Consider the following 11,973-nt stretch of genomic DNA (forward strand, 5'->3'; position numbering starts at 1 on the left):
ATGTACAAATGCGCTTCACACAATTGATGTGTGTATGGATTGGGTAACAGTTGTATGAGCCCCTAATAAAATGTTAAAAAAAAAAATTGGAGTTTGGAGTTTTGAATGTAAAAAGTACAAATCTAGGATTACTGGAAGTCATTAAAAAGGAAAAAAGATTGATATCCTAGGCCTTAATGAGCAGAAATGGACTGCTATTGGTCATTTTGAATAATAAAATCATATGGTTTACTGTGCTGGGAATTGCAAAATAAAGAGGAGTGGTATCTTATTTATTTTCAAAAAGAACATTTCAAATTCTATTGAAATTCGGTATATTGGTGTCTGTAATAAGATAATCTCTGTACCCCTACAATTAAGTTCTGTTAATGCAACTCTTATTCAAACTTACATACCAACCACCAAGCTAATGGTAAAGAAATTGAAGAATTCTACCAATGTCTTCCGTCTGAAATTTATCAAATATGCAATCAAGATGCATTGATAATTATAAGTGGTTGGAATCCACGTATTGGGAAATATGGTCTTGGTCATGGAAATGACGCTGGAGATGGAATGATAGAATTTTGCAAGACCAAGTACTTTTTAAAACGGATTAGCTGGGGATTTCCATTCCAGGTTATCAACTTCACATTCAGTTGTTCACATCACTCACCAAATCCCGCCCACATATTCTATCCCACCTTCCCTCTTTGAGTTCTTGTTTCCTTCTTAGGACAATGATTGTAGCAGTGCCTTATCATAAACTGTGGATAACCTTGAGGGAATGGGAATTCCAGAACACTTCCTTGTGCTCATTTGGAACTTTTACTTGGATTAGTAGGCAGTAGGGCGAGCAGAACAAGGAAAGACTGCATGATTTTCAGTCAGGAAAGGTGTGCATCAGGGCTGTAGCCTCTTACCATACTTATTCAATCTCTACGCCAAGCAAATGATCAGAGAAGCTGGATTATATGCAGCAGAGTGCAACATTAGGCTTGGTGGAAGGTTTATTAACTGTATGGCAGCATGGTCAAAGCTGCTCTGAATACCACTCTCAATAAAAAAAATTGAAGTTGCAGAAAAATTAACAACCTGAGTTCCAGTATTCCCTTTGAGAAAAGCAATGAATTACAGAAGATGCCACAGGAGAAACTGACAAAAAGAACCCCAGTTTTTAAAATATACCTATGGATTTTGGTCCACCTGAGAGGACACCTCCAAGGTACAAACCACCCTACATCGTGGTGGTGAGTGCATAGCATCCCCCACCCTAGCAGCTCCACTCCCCCAGCATAATTGAGGAGACTGAGTGGGAACTTGGCCAGGAGGAGACTGGGGACTGGGAGGGTCAACGTGTTACTTTTATGCCAGCAGGATTGGAGAGACGTAGGTCTGCAGGAAACTGGCTTCCAGCATCTCGCTGGATCTTTGGGGGTTGGTTTGGATTGCTGGTGGGGCTGTAGAATTGTACAACCATGATGGACATCAGTGCGGCATTTTTTTTGAACAAATGCAAATAAGTACCTTGTGACCTTGGAATCTCTGTACTAGGCATATACCCTGAAGAAATCAAGAATAAAATAAAAACAGACCTGAGCACAACTATGTTTATTGTGATAATTTCCATAATAGCAAAGGCATGGAAACAACTCCAACCCCCAATTATAGAGGAATGGATAAGCAAGACTGGTATGTTCATATTATAGAATAGTATGGATCAATAAAAAACAATGACAATGCTCTTAAACACTGCAAGACTTGGACAAAGCTAGAGAACATTATGCTTAGCAACCTCAATCAATATTACAAATATTAAATATTTAATAGCAACATTGCTATAAAGAAAAGCAAAGAAAAGGAAATGTGGTTTATACGCCAATAGACAACACTTTGATGAGGAGGAGGAGGCCAGAGACAGGGGTGGGAACAGAGAGAGAGGAGGGATATGCTTTTGAAGAGTGACGGAAGGAGGCAAAGGAGGAGAGCACCACACATCTGGAGGGTTTAATAGGATATTGTTGTTGATTTCATTTCTTAAGATGGGCTGTGTAATTAAATACAATATGCTGTGTGTACACATATGTACAGTCAATATACATTTAAGAAATCCCTCAAACCTAAATATTGGTCTGAGTGGCTAAAAAAATTAAGGAAAAGAAGGGGGGAAAGAGGAGGAAAAGTAAAACTGAAATGGACTTGGAGTCATAAGTGACAAACACTGTAATCTCAAACAACTACATACATACATACATCGATAAAGTCAGGCAAGGTGTGTGTCAGAGTTGGATCTGATCAGCATACTTATTCAACCTGCATGCTGAGCAAATAATCCGAGAAACAACTATATGAAGAAGTACGTCATATCTGGATTGGGGGAAAGCTAACTAATAAGCTTTGACACACGTTGCTTGCCAAAGGGAGGAAAACTTGCTGATGAAGATCAAGGACTGCAGCATTCAAGGTGGATTATAATTTAATGTAAAGAAAGATCAAAATCCTAGCTGCAGGACCAGTAGACACTATGATCCGTGGAGAAAAGAGTGAAGCTGTCAAGGATTTCAATTTGCTTGGATCCATGCTTATGGAAGCAGCAGTCAAGAAATAAAAATTAGTTTGCAGTGGGAAAATCTGCAGCATAAGACCTCTTTAATGTGCTGAAGAGCAGAGATGTCACCTGAGGACCAAGTCATGGTATTTTCATGAGCACATGTGCATGGAAAGGTGGACAATGAGTAGGGGAGACTGCACAAGAATTGATGCATTTGAATTGTGGTGTTGGCAAAGACTATTGGAAGCACAATGGACTTCGAGAAGAACAAATTAATCTGTCTTTGAAGAAGTAGAGTCAGAATGCTTCTTAGAAGTGAGAATGTCAAGGCTTAGTCTCCTGTCTGTTGGCTATATTGTCAAGAGAGAGCCGCCTCTCCAAAGGCACACCAAGCCTGATAAAGTCATGGGACAGCGAAAACGAGGAAGACCCTCCACTGGATTGACTGACACGGTGGCTGCACAATAAGCTTGAGGATGGCACAGGACTGCACAGATTTTGTTCTGTGTACATGTGGTTTCTATGAGTCAGGACCCACTCTGCTTCACCTCACAACAATAAGCAGAGGTAATACTGGAGTCCGACATTGTTTAAATATGTACAAAAATGAATGATAGTGCTTTCAAACTCAGATTCCTCAGTGTGTCTTAATAGTAGTCAGTATCCTATATTTACAAGATACAGAGACACAGACTCTGGAAACCTCGATAGAGTAAACAAATGTGCTCAAAGGATATGGAGCAGCTGAAGAATCCAAGGGAAAACTACGTAAAATGTATTCTGAAACAAACCAACAAAAAGCAATACAGTAGAATCCCAGACCTCGATGCTAATCCATTTTACAAGGAACATCAAGATGTGATGCAGTCTAGCTCTGAATCAATTTTTCCTATAAGAAATAACTGAAAATGGATTAATCTGCTCTCGAGCACCGTTTTACCCTAACCTTGCCTTTTTATACAAAACATTACACAGAAATTTCAAAGCAAATAACTGCAGAATTAAATAATATGATTTAAATAAGAAATACAACATTAAAAAGCTTTTAACAACTACAGTATGGCCTATACCTTGAGATGGATGAGGATCTGGATCTGTGGACACGGAGGTGGAGAGGAGGTCTGGAGAGAGAGAGCCATTGTTTGGAAGAGGAATCCCCTTCCATAAAATCAACCGGTAGCTGCTTTTCAGGAGGTTTTTCCCTTTTTTGCCTTATTCAGTGGGACCTGGCTGGCTTTCTCTAAAAAAAAATTAAAATTAAAATCTGTCTAATGTGGTCTGCTGTTGGCATTTCCTTAACTGCGTTCTAAAAGGGTTTACTAAATTATCATCAACAATACAGTATTGATAACACAGTTGACCAGTTCCTTACCATGATGATTCTTTTCAAAAAACTCTCTTAAGACCATATTTTTTACCTAAAACAGTACAAAAAGTCATAAAAACTAAGGAAATTATAGCAAAACGCTTGGAACACAGCTGCAAAAGGTTTAAACAATGCATACTAACAATGTCAACTAATGCAGGGTGACCGAAACAGGAACTGCTTTTGTTTACAAAAGTCACATGCATTGGTCGGATTCTCATGTTTTGTTCGAGCTCCAATGCAACATTTACTGGACATTTCACGTTGACATTGATAATGTCGAGTACTGAGGGGGTCAAGTACTGGGGTTCTACTGTGCGTGATTGTTAGATGCCACTGAGTCAGTTCCAACACTTATCAAAATAAGGAAATACTGCATAATATAATATGAGGGAAGGTATGCTCAGTGTTGTATCCTCTCACCATACTTGTCCAATCTGTATGCTGAACAAATCATCAGAGGAGCTGGATTATATTAGGAGGAATGTGGCATTAAGATTGGAACAGCCTGCGGGATGCAGATGACACAACCTTGCTCACTGAGAGTGTGGGGGAATTGCAGCACTTGTTGATGAAGATCAAGGATGGCAGCCCTCAGTATGGATTACAAGTCAATGTAAGAAAGACCAAACTCCTCACAACTGGACCAGTAGGTAGCATCATGACGAATGGAGCAAAGGTGGAAGTTGTCAAGCATTTTGTCTTAACTTGGTCTCACCATCAATGCTCAATGAAGCAGCAGTCAAGAGACCAAAAGACACACTGCATTAGGTAAATCTGCTGCTCAAGACTGCTTGAGGGTATTACTTTAGGTGTTACTTTGAGGACTAAGGTGCACCTGATCCAAGCCATAGTATGTATACTCCATTGCATTCTGTGCATGTGAACGTTGGACACTGAGTAAGGAAGACCATAGAAGAATTGATGCATTTGAGTGGTTGTACTGAAAAATATTGAAAATACCATGGACTACTAAAAGGACATACTTTGGACATATTTTCAAGAGAGACCCTGGAGAAGGACATCATGCTTGGTATAGCCGAGGTGCAGCAAAAAAGAGGCAGGCCCTTCATGAGATAGATTTACACAGTTACTGCATCAATTTGCTCAGGCATGGGAACAATTATGAGGATGGTACAGAACAAGGCAGTGTTTTGTACACTTGTGCATCGGGCCACTATGGGTCAGAACTGACGATGGTACCTAATAACAACAAGTATGTATGAGATCATGAGGGATAGAAATGGTTGAAGTATAAAGAATTACATAAAGATAAGCTATGGATTTTATCATGTATATCAATATAGTTTCTCCAACACATGTTTTCAACATGCAGTTTGTGCCTCACTTCATATATGGAGCCTTGTACTATGTCCCAGACTTCAAGTATCACTGGACATATCTATCGAACCCTACCCCACCCCCCAAACCAAATTAATTGCCATTGAGTCAATTCTGACTGATAGATTCCCTAACGAACAGGGTAGAACTGCTCCTGTGGGCTTCTGAGACTGCACCTCTTAATGGAAGCTGTCCACTACGCGGCCAGCGGCCCAGGGAACATCTACAGAAGTTATTCATTTGCAGCTGATATTCAGCAGTTATCATTGCCTTCTTGCTTTACAATTTTATGTTTTTTGGTAAATGTTTTCAATCTCCCCACAAAATGATTCACTCTACAGTGGCCTGTGGAGTAGAAGTATTAGCATCCCTTTAGAATTCTCCGTATTATGCTCCAAGTAGAAAAATGTCGATCATTGTTTGCTGTTACTGGTTTTCTGAGGGCAAATGAGCATCTTCCCCGTACTTGTCTTTTGTATCTGGTTTAAACTTCAAGTGGATTAAATCCTTCATCCTGCAGTCAATAATACCAGGGATTTGGGTTAGGCAGGAAGACCAGGAGGCTATTATTAAGGAGTTATCTCCTGTAAGACCTTGCCAGCTAATACCTTGGAAGGCAGTGCAGGCCTGAGATAATCAGATATAAAACAGGTTTTACAACACATTTTCACATTCATTAACTTATTTTATTATGTCATTTATCCAAAATACTCTCCCAGGCACACAGAGTGTCCTAGAGAGTGGCCAGCACTATGTTCTCAGAGCCAGGACTGGCCAACAGAGTAGAAAAAGACTGGCTGGGAGCTGAGCTATTCAAAGCATCACATTCTAATCTATTATTTAATTTACTGAGTTATTCTGTTTGATTTTTGTCTTCCACCTTCACTAGAATATAAATGCCCCATGATCATGTGTCCTTACGTCTCTGACACACAGCAAGCATGCAATAGTATCTGGCACATAACAAGTACTTAACATATTTTACAAAGGACAAACAAAAGAGCATCAGAAGGCTCAGGGGACTCAGCAACAACCAGGACAGACTGTAACATCAAGTGCAAATGGAGTAGATGAAACAAGGGTAGAGCAGGCAGAGGATTGGTGAGATCTGGGTGCTGAGAGGTCAGTGGCTCCTCCACTGACTGATGTATGACTTACTAGCATGTGACTAAAGCAAGTTATCTACTCATTTTAAGCTTCAGTTTCTCATCTGTTAAACGATGTAGTCCAAAGCACATACACGTTTTAGGATAATTGAGTCAGAAAATTCATGGAAAGCACTTAGTGTAGTTGCTTTCAACATTGTAAGGAACAAATATATAGTGTTACCCCCAAGGCGGTTCTGACTCATAGAAACCAAATGTCCAACAGAACGAAACACCGCCCAGTCTTGCACCATCCTCACAAGGCTTGTCATGCTTAAGTTCATTGTTGTGGGCACTGTATCAGTCCTCTAGGAATAAGCTAGAAGGAGGAAGACAAAGAAAATATGTTAGGTAAAGTCAATAGGCTAATACAGTAACTTTACTTTTATAATTAAGAAGGGTAGTTAGCACAAGGTTTTGAGCAGAAGACTGACTTCGTCTACATAAGAATATTTATAAGAAATGACTCTGTAGTTAGGTAATGGACACAGTAGGGGAGCAAAACTCACGCAGCAGAAATGCTAGATTAAGTTTAGTTTGTGGATTAAAGAGGAAATCTAGAAGAGAAATGATGGTGACTTGGAGTAGGGTTGTGTTAGTATATGTGAACGAAAATTGTCAAACTTGAAATACAGCTTGAAAGTAGAGCCAATAGGATTTTTTTGTGAATTTGATAAAAATCTAAGAATGATAAGGAGTGAAGATGATTCTAGAGGAAAATGGAAGCATAAAGATTGATATCCTAGGGAAGGAGAGCAAATCCTTTCTTATATAACGATTTAGAAATTATTCAAGAGCCATAAATATATTTTTAGAAACAAATGAAAGAAGCATTATCTGAATGATATCCTTTTAATTTTATAAATGAAACTGTGATAATTTTCTTTTCTTTTTGAATTTTACTTCAGATCCACATGTACATACTGAAAGAGCCACAGTTTGTCAACTGCTGTTCTAAGTCTCAGTGAGCTGAAGAGGGCTGATATTAGGCATATTGAAATGGAAAATCATATGATTTCCTTTGCCAGGATTGACACAATTAAAAGGAGTCGCATTGCATTAATTGTCCAGAAAGACATTTCAAGATTTAGCTTGAAGTACAATGCTGTCTGTGATAGGATTAGGTCTATCTGCCTTCAAGGAAATTCAATCAATACAAGTATTATTCAGATTTATGTACCGACCACTAAAGCTAGCTAGTGATGAAGAAATTGAAGAATTCTACCAACATCTTTAGGATGAAAATAAAACACGCATTCAAGATGCATGGATAATTATTGGTGATTTGAATGCCAAAGTTGGAAACAAGGATGAAGAAATAGTAATTGGAAAATATGTTCGTGGGTTGAAACAAAGCTAGAGATATAGCGTGATACAATTTTGTAAGACCAACAACTTGTTCACAGCAAATATCTTTTTTTCAGCAACACAAATAATCGTTCTAAACATGGATTTCTCCAGATGGAATACATAGAACTCGACTAGACTACATCAGTGGGAAGAATTGATGGAGAAGCTCACTATTAGCAGCTAAACCCAGGTGAAAGCTTGACTATGGAAGAGACCATCAATTACTCTTACGTAAGTTTAGTCTAAATTGATGAAAATTAAACTATACCACAAGAACCAAATACTACCTTGAGTAATCCAACCTGAGTTTTGAAAACATCTCAGGAACACATTTGATGCCCTGAACACTAATGGCAGACGACCTGATGACACGTGGGAAGACAGACTCATCACTCATGAAGAAAGCAAAAAGTCATTAAAGACAGGAGTGGGAAAAAAAGAGCAAAATGGATGAATAAGAGACTCTGAAACTTGCATTTAATTGTAGATTGGCTAAGGCAAATGAAACAAAGGTTGTGTATTTTTGTTTTGTTTTTGTTTGCTCATATCAGGGTGTATCTCAGAAGTGTTATGTCATTGGAGGTCAGCCTCTTGAAGCTGTATATACAACACAGCTTTCTTTGGGTTATAACACAGTTTCTTTGTGTTTCGGCATGTGAAACCCAGAATCGATGAACTTATAGGGACTGCAAGTAGAATAAGGATTTTGGGGTGGTGGAACAGTGGGGATGGGGTCAAATGGTGGCTTGAGAAGACAAAGTGAAATACTATTATGAAATGTGCGAAGACCTTGAGTTAGAAAATTAAAATGGAAGAACATGCTCAGCATACCTTAAACTGAAATAATTCAAGAAAAAAATTCAAGCCTCAAGTCTAATGTTGAAAGATTCTATGGGCAGAATGTTGAATGATGCAGGAAGCATCAAAAGAAAGAGACAGAGTTACTGTATCCAAAAGAACTAGTTGACATTCCACTGTTTCAGGAAGTAGCATATATACAAAACCAATGACACTGAAGGAAGAAGTTCTAGCTACTCTGAAAGCATTAGCTAAACACAAGGCTCCTTCGATTGATGAAATGCCATTGAAATGTTTCAACAAGCGGATGAAGAACTGGAAACACTTATTAGTCTATGCCAGGAGATTTGGAAAAGAGCTACCTGGTTAACTTACATATTTGTACCCATTCCAAAGAGAAGTAAGCCACCAGGATGCTCAAATTATAGAAGAATTTCATTGACATCACATGCAAATAAATGTTTGCTTAAAACCATCCAGAGGTTGCAGCAGCATATTGAGCGGGTTCAGGCTGGATTCAGAAGAGGACATGGGACAAAGCACATCATGCTGATGTCAGATGAATATTACCTAAAAGCAGAGAATACCAGAAAGATGTTTACTTGTGTTCATTGACTTAAAAAATATAAAAGTCAATAAGTGTGGATCATAAATATCTATGGATAACCTTAAGAAGAATGGGAATTCCAGGACATCTCATTGTCCCCAGGAAGAACTTGTATATGGATCAAGATACAGTTGTACAAACAGAACAAGAGACTACTGCCTGGTTTAACATCAGGAAAGGTGTGTTTGAGGGTTATATCTTTACACCATACTTGTTCAATCTGTGTGCTAATCAAATGTGTTAGGCTGTGTTGACTAGAGGAGCAAACACTGATTTGTGACCTTACATATATGTGTAAGATTATCTTACATACATGTGTAAGTGACCTTACATATATGTGATAGAAAGAGCTTTTTATCAAGAAGTAATTATATATAAAGCAAACATCCCAGCCTCCTCCAGATCAAGTCCGTAAGTCCAATACTAGTCCTTAAATCCCTCTTCAAACTCACACTGTCACATGCAATGATGCGGAATACAAGAATATCACAGGCTAGTGGGTGCAAAGTTGTATGAACCAAAGGCGGTGGTAGCATCCTGGGGCTCTGGTAATAAGCAGGGTCTTCCAGCAGGAAAATGAAGGCAGAGGGAAAGGAGGAGTTTTCCAGGACCTTCCTTGTCAGAAGACCACACCCACAAGGAGGCACCATCAGGCTGTGACCTAATTGACAGTCTAAACTCCACCCCTACTCTTTTATATATCTTCAAGTTGACATGAAATAATGTAACTACCACAGCAAGGCATCAGAAAAATTTAATTTTAAGCAGAAAAATGTGGCAACAGGGTCAGAGGCAAGCTTATGAACAGCCTACAATATGCAGATGCTGCAACTTTGTTTACTAAAAGTGAGGAGGACTTGAACCCTTACTGAGGAAAACTGCAGCCTCCAGTGTGGATTACAGCCCACTAGAAAGAAAACCGAAATGCTCACAACTAGACCAGTAGGTAATATGGCAAGCGGAGAGAGATGGAAATTGTCAATGATTTTGTCTTGTTTGGAGTCACAATCCAAACTCATGGAAGCAGTAGTCAAAAAGTCAAAAGGCATGCTGCATTAGGAAGATCTGCAGCACAAGACCTCTATAGAGTATCGAAAAGAGGTCACTTTGAGGACTAACCCAAATCATGGTACTTTCAATTGCCTCATCTGCATATGGAAATTGGACACTTAATAAGAAAGACTAAAGAAGAATCCAAGCATTTGAATTGTGGTACTGGTGAAGAATATCGAAAGTACCATGGACTACCAAATCCATCTTAGAAGAAGTATGGCTACCGTGCTCCTTAGAGGCAAGTATAGAGAGGCTGTCATGTACTTTGGCCAGGTTGTCAGGAGAGACCAATTCCTAGAGAAGGACACCATGCTTGGTAAAGTAAAAGGGCAGCAAAAAAGTGGAAAGCGCTCAACGAGATGGATCGACACAGTGGCTGCAACAGTGCACTCAAGAGTAGGAGCAGTTATTTGGATGTCTCTGGACTGAGTGGTGTTTATTTTGTCAGCATGTGGCAGCTATGTGTGGGATCAACTGACTGGCCCCTGACAATAATAACACCCTCTCGTTAAGGATGCTCCCCTCTCCCTTTCCAACCCTTGCTAACCCATTGGCAGGCTAAATCATTTCTTCTTGCCATGAGAACTGCTTTTGATCTAAATAACACAATCAGAAGCTCTAAAAGTAATTCCTGCCTTACAAAAATTTTTTAATGAGAAAAAGAAAACAGTCCACTGAGAACAAGTCAATTCTCACTCATAGCATCTCTATGGAAACCTGCTCCTTGGCGTTTCTGTGGCTAGAAATCTCTGATCTCTACAGAAGCAGACTCCTCTTCCTCCATGGAGCTTATCTGCCTTTACTGAGCAGCCAAGGGCTTAACCACTGCACCACCAGGACTACTTTTCGTATGTTTAGTACCCATGATAAAGCAAAAACCAGCCTCACTGCCATCAAGTCAATGCTGACTCGTAGTGACCCCTGAGAGTTTCTGAGACTGTAACTGCTTGCAGAGTAGAAATCCCAGTCTTTCTCCTGAGGAGCTGCTGGTGGTTTTGAACTGTTGACCATGTGGATCGCAACCCACTATGCCACAGGCCTCCAGTATCCACTATAAGATAGATTAATTCAGGAATCCTGGTGGTGTAGTAGTTACTCGCTGAGCTGGGATCCACACACTTCACAGTTGGAAACCATCAGCACCTCTGGGGCTAAAAGACTGAACTTTCTACTCTTGCAAAGAGTTGCAGTCTCAGGAACGCACAGGGCAGTTCCATTGGCTCTGTAGGGTCTCTTTGTGTCAGAGTTGACTTGATGGCGATAAGATAAAATGGATCACTTACATTTATGCCTTTCTTCATGTGAGAGATTAAGCAAAACATGTACATTGCTTTGAAAACAATAGGGGGGAAAACAATAAGATACAATTTAAAAACATATCTCCTTGATTTTTCCAGATGATTAAGAAGTGTTTTTCTGTTTTGTTTTGTTCTTTAAACTTACCTCAGTGGAATCATGTTGTATTTGTCCTTTCGTGCTTGACTTACTTCACTCAGCATGATGTCCTCCAGTTCTTCCCATGCGGCAATGTGCTTCCTACATTCAATGCTGCTTTTTAGGGACGCGCAGTGTATGTTGTACCATTGTATGTTGTACCACAGTTTTTTGATCCATTTGTCTGTTGATGGAAATTTGGGTTGTTTCCAACTCCTTGCAATTGTGAACTGTGCTGCAATGAACATTGGAGCACAGATGTCTGGCCATGGTTTGTTTCTTGCCTCTTCTGGTATACGCCCAGTAGGGGAACTGCTGGGTCATATGGTAGCTCAATCTCCATCTGTTT

This window comes from Echinops telfairi, unplaced genomic scaffold (assembly GCF_000313985.2).
Source record: "Echinops telfairi isolate 266 unplaced genomic scaffold, ASM31398v2 ScPeMD7_7468;HRSCAF=8506_0, whole genome shotgun sequence".
Classification (NCBI taxonomy): Eukaryota; Metazoa; Chordata; class Mammalia; order Afrosoricida; family Tenrecidae; genus Echinops; species Echinops telfairi.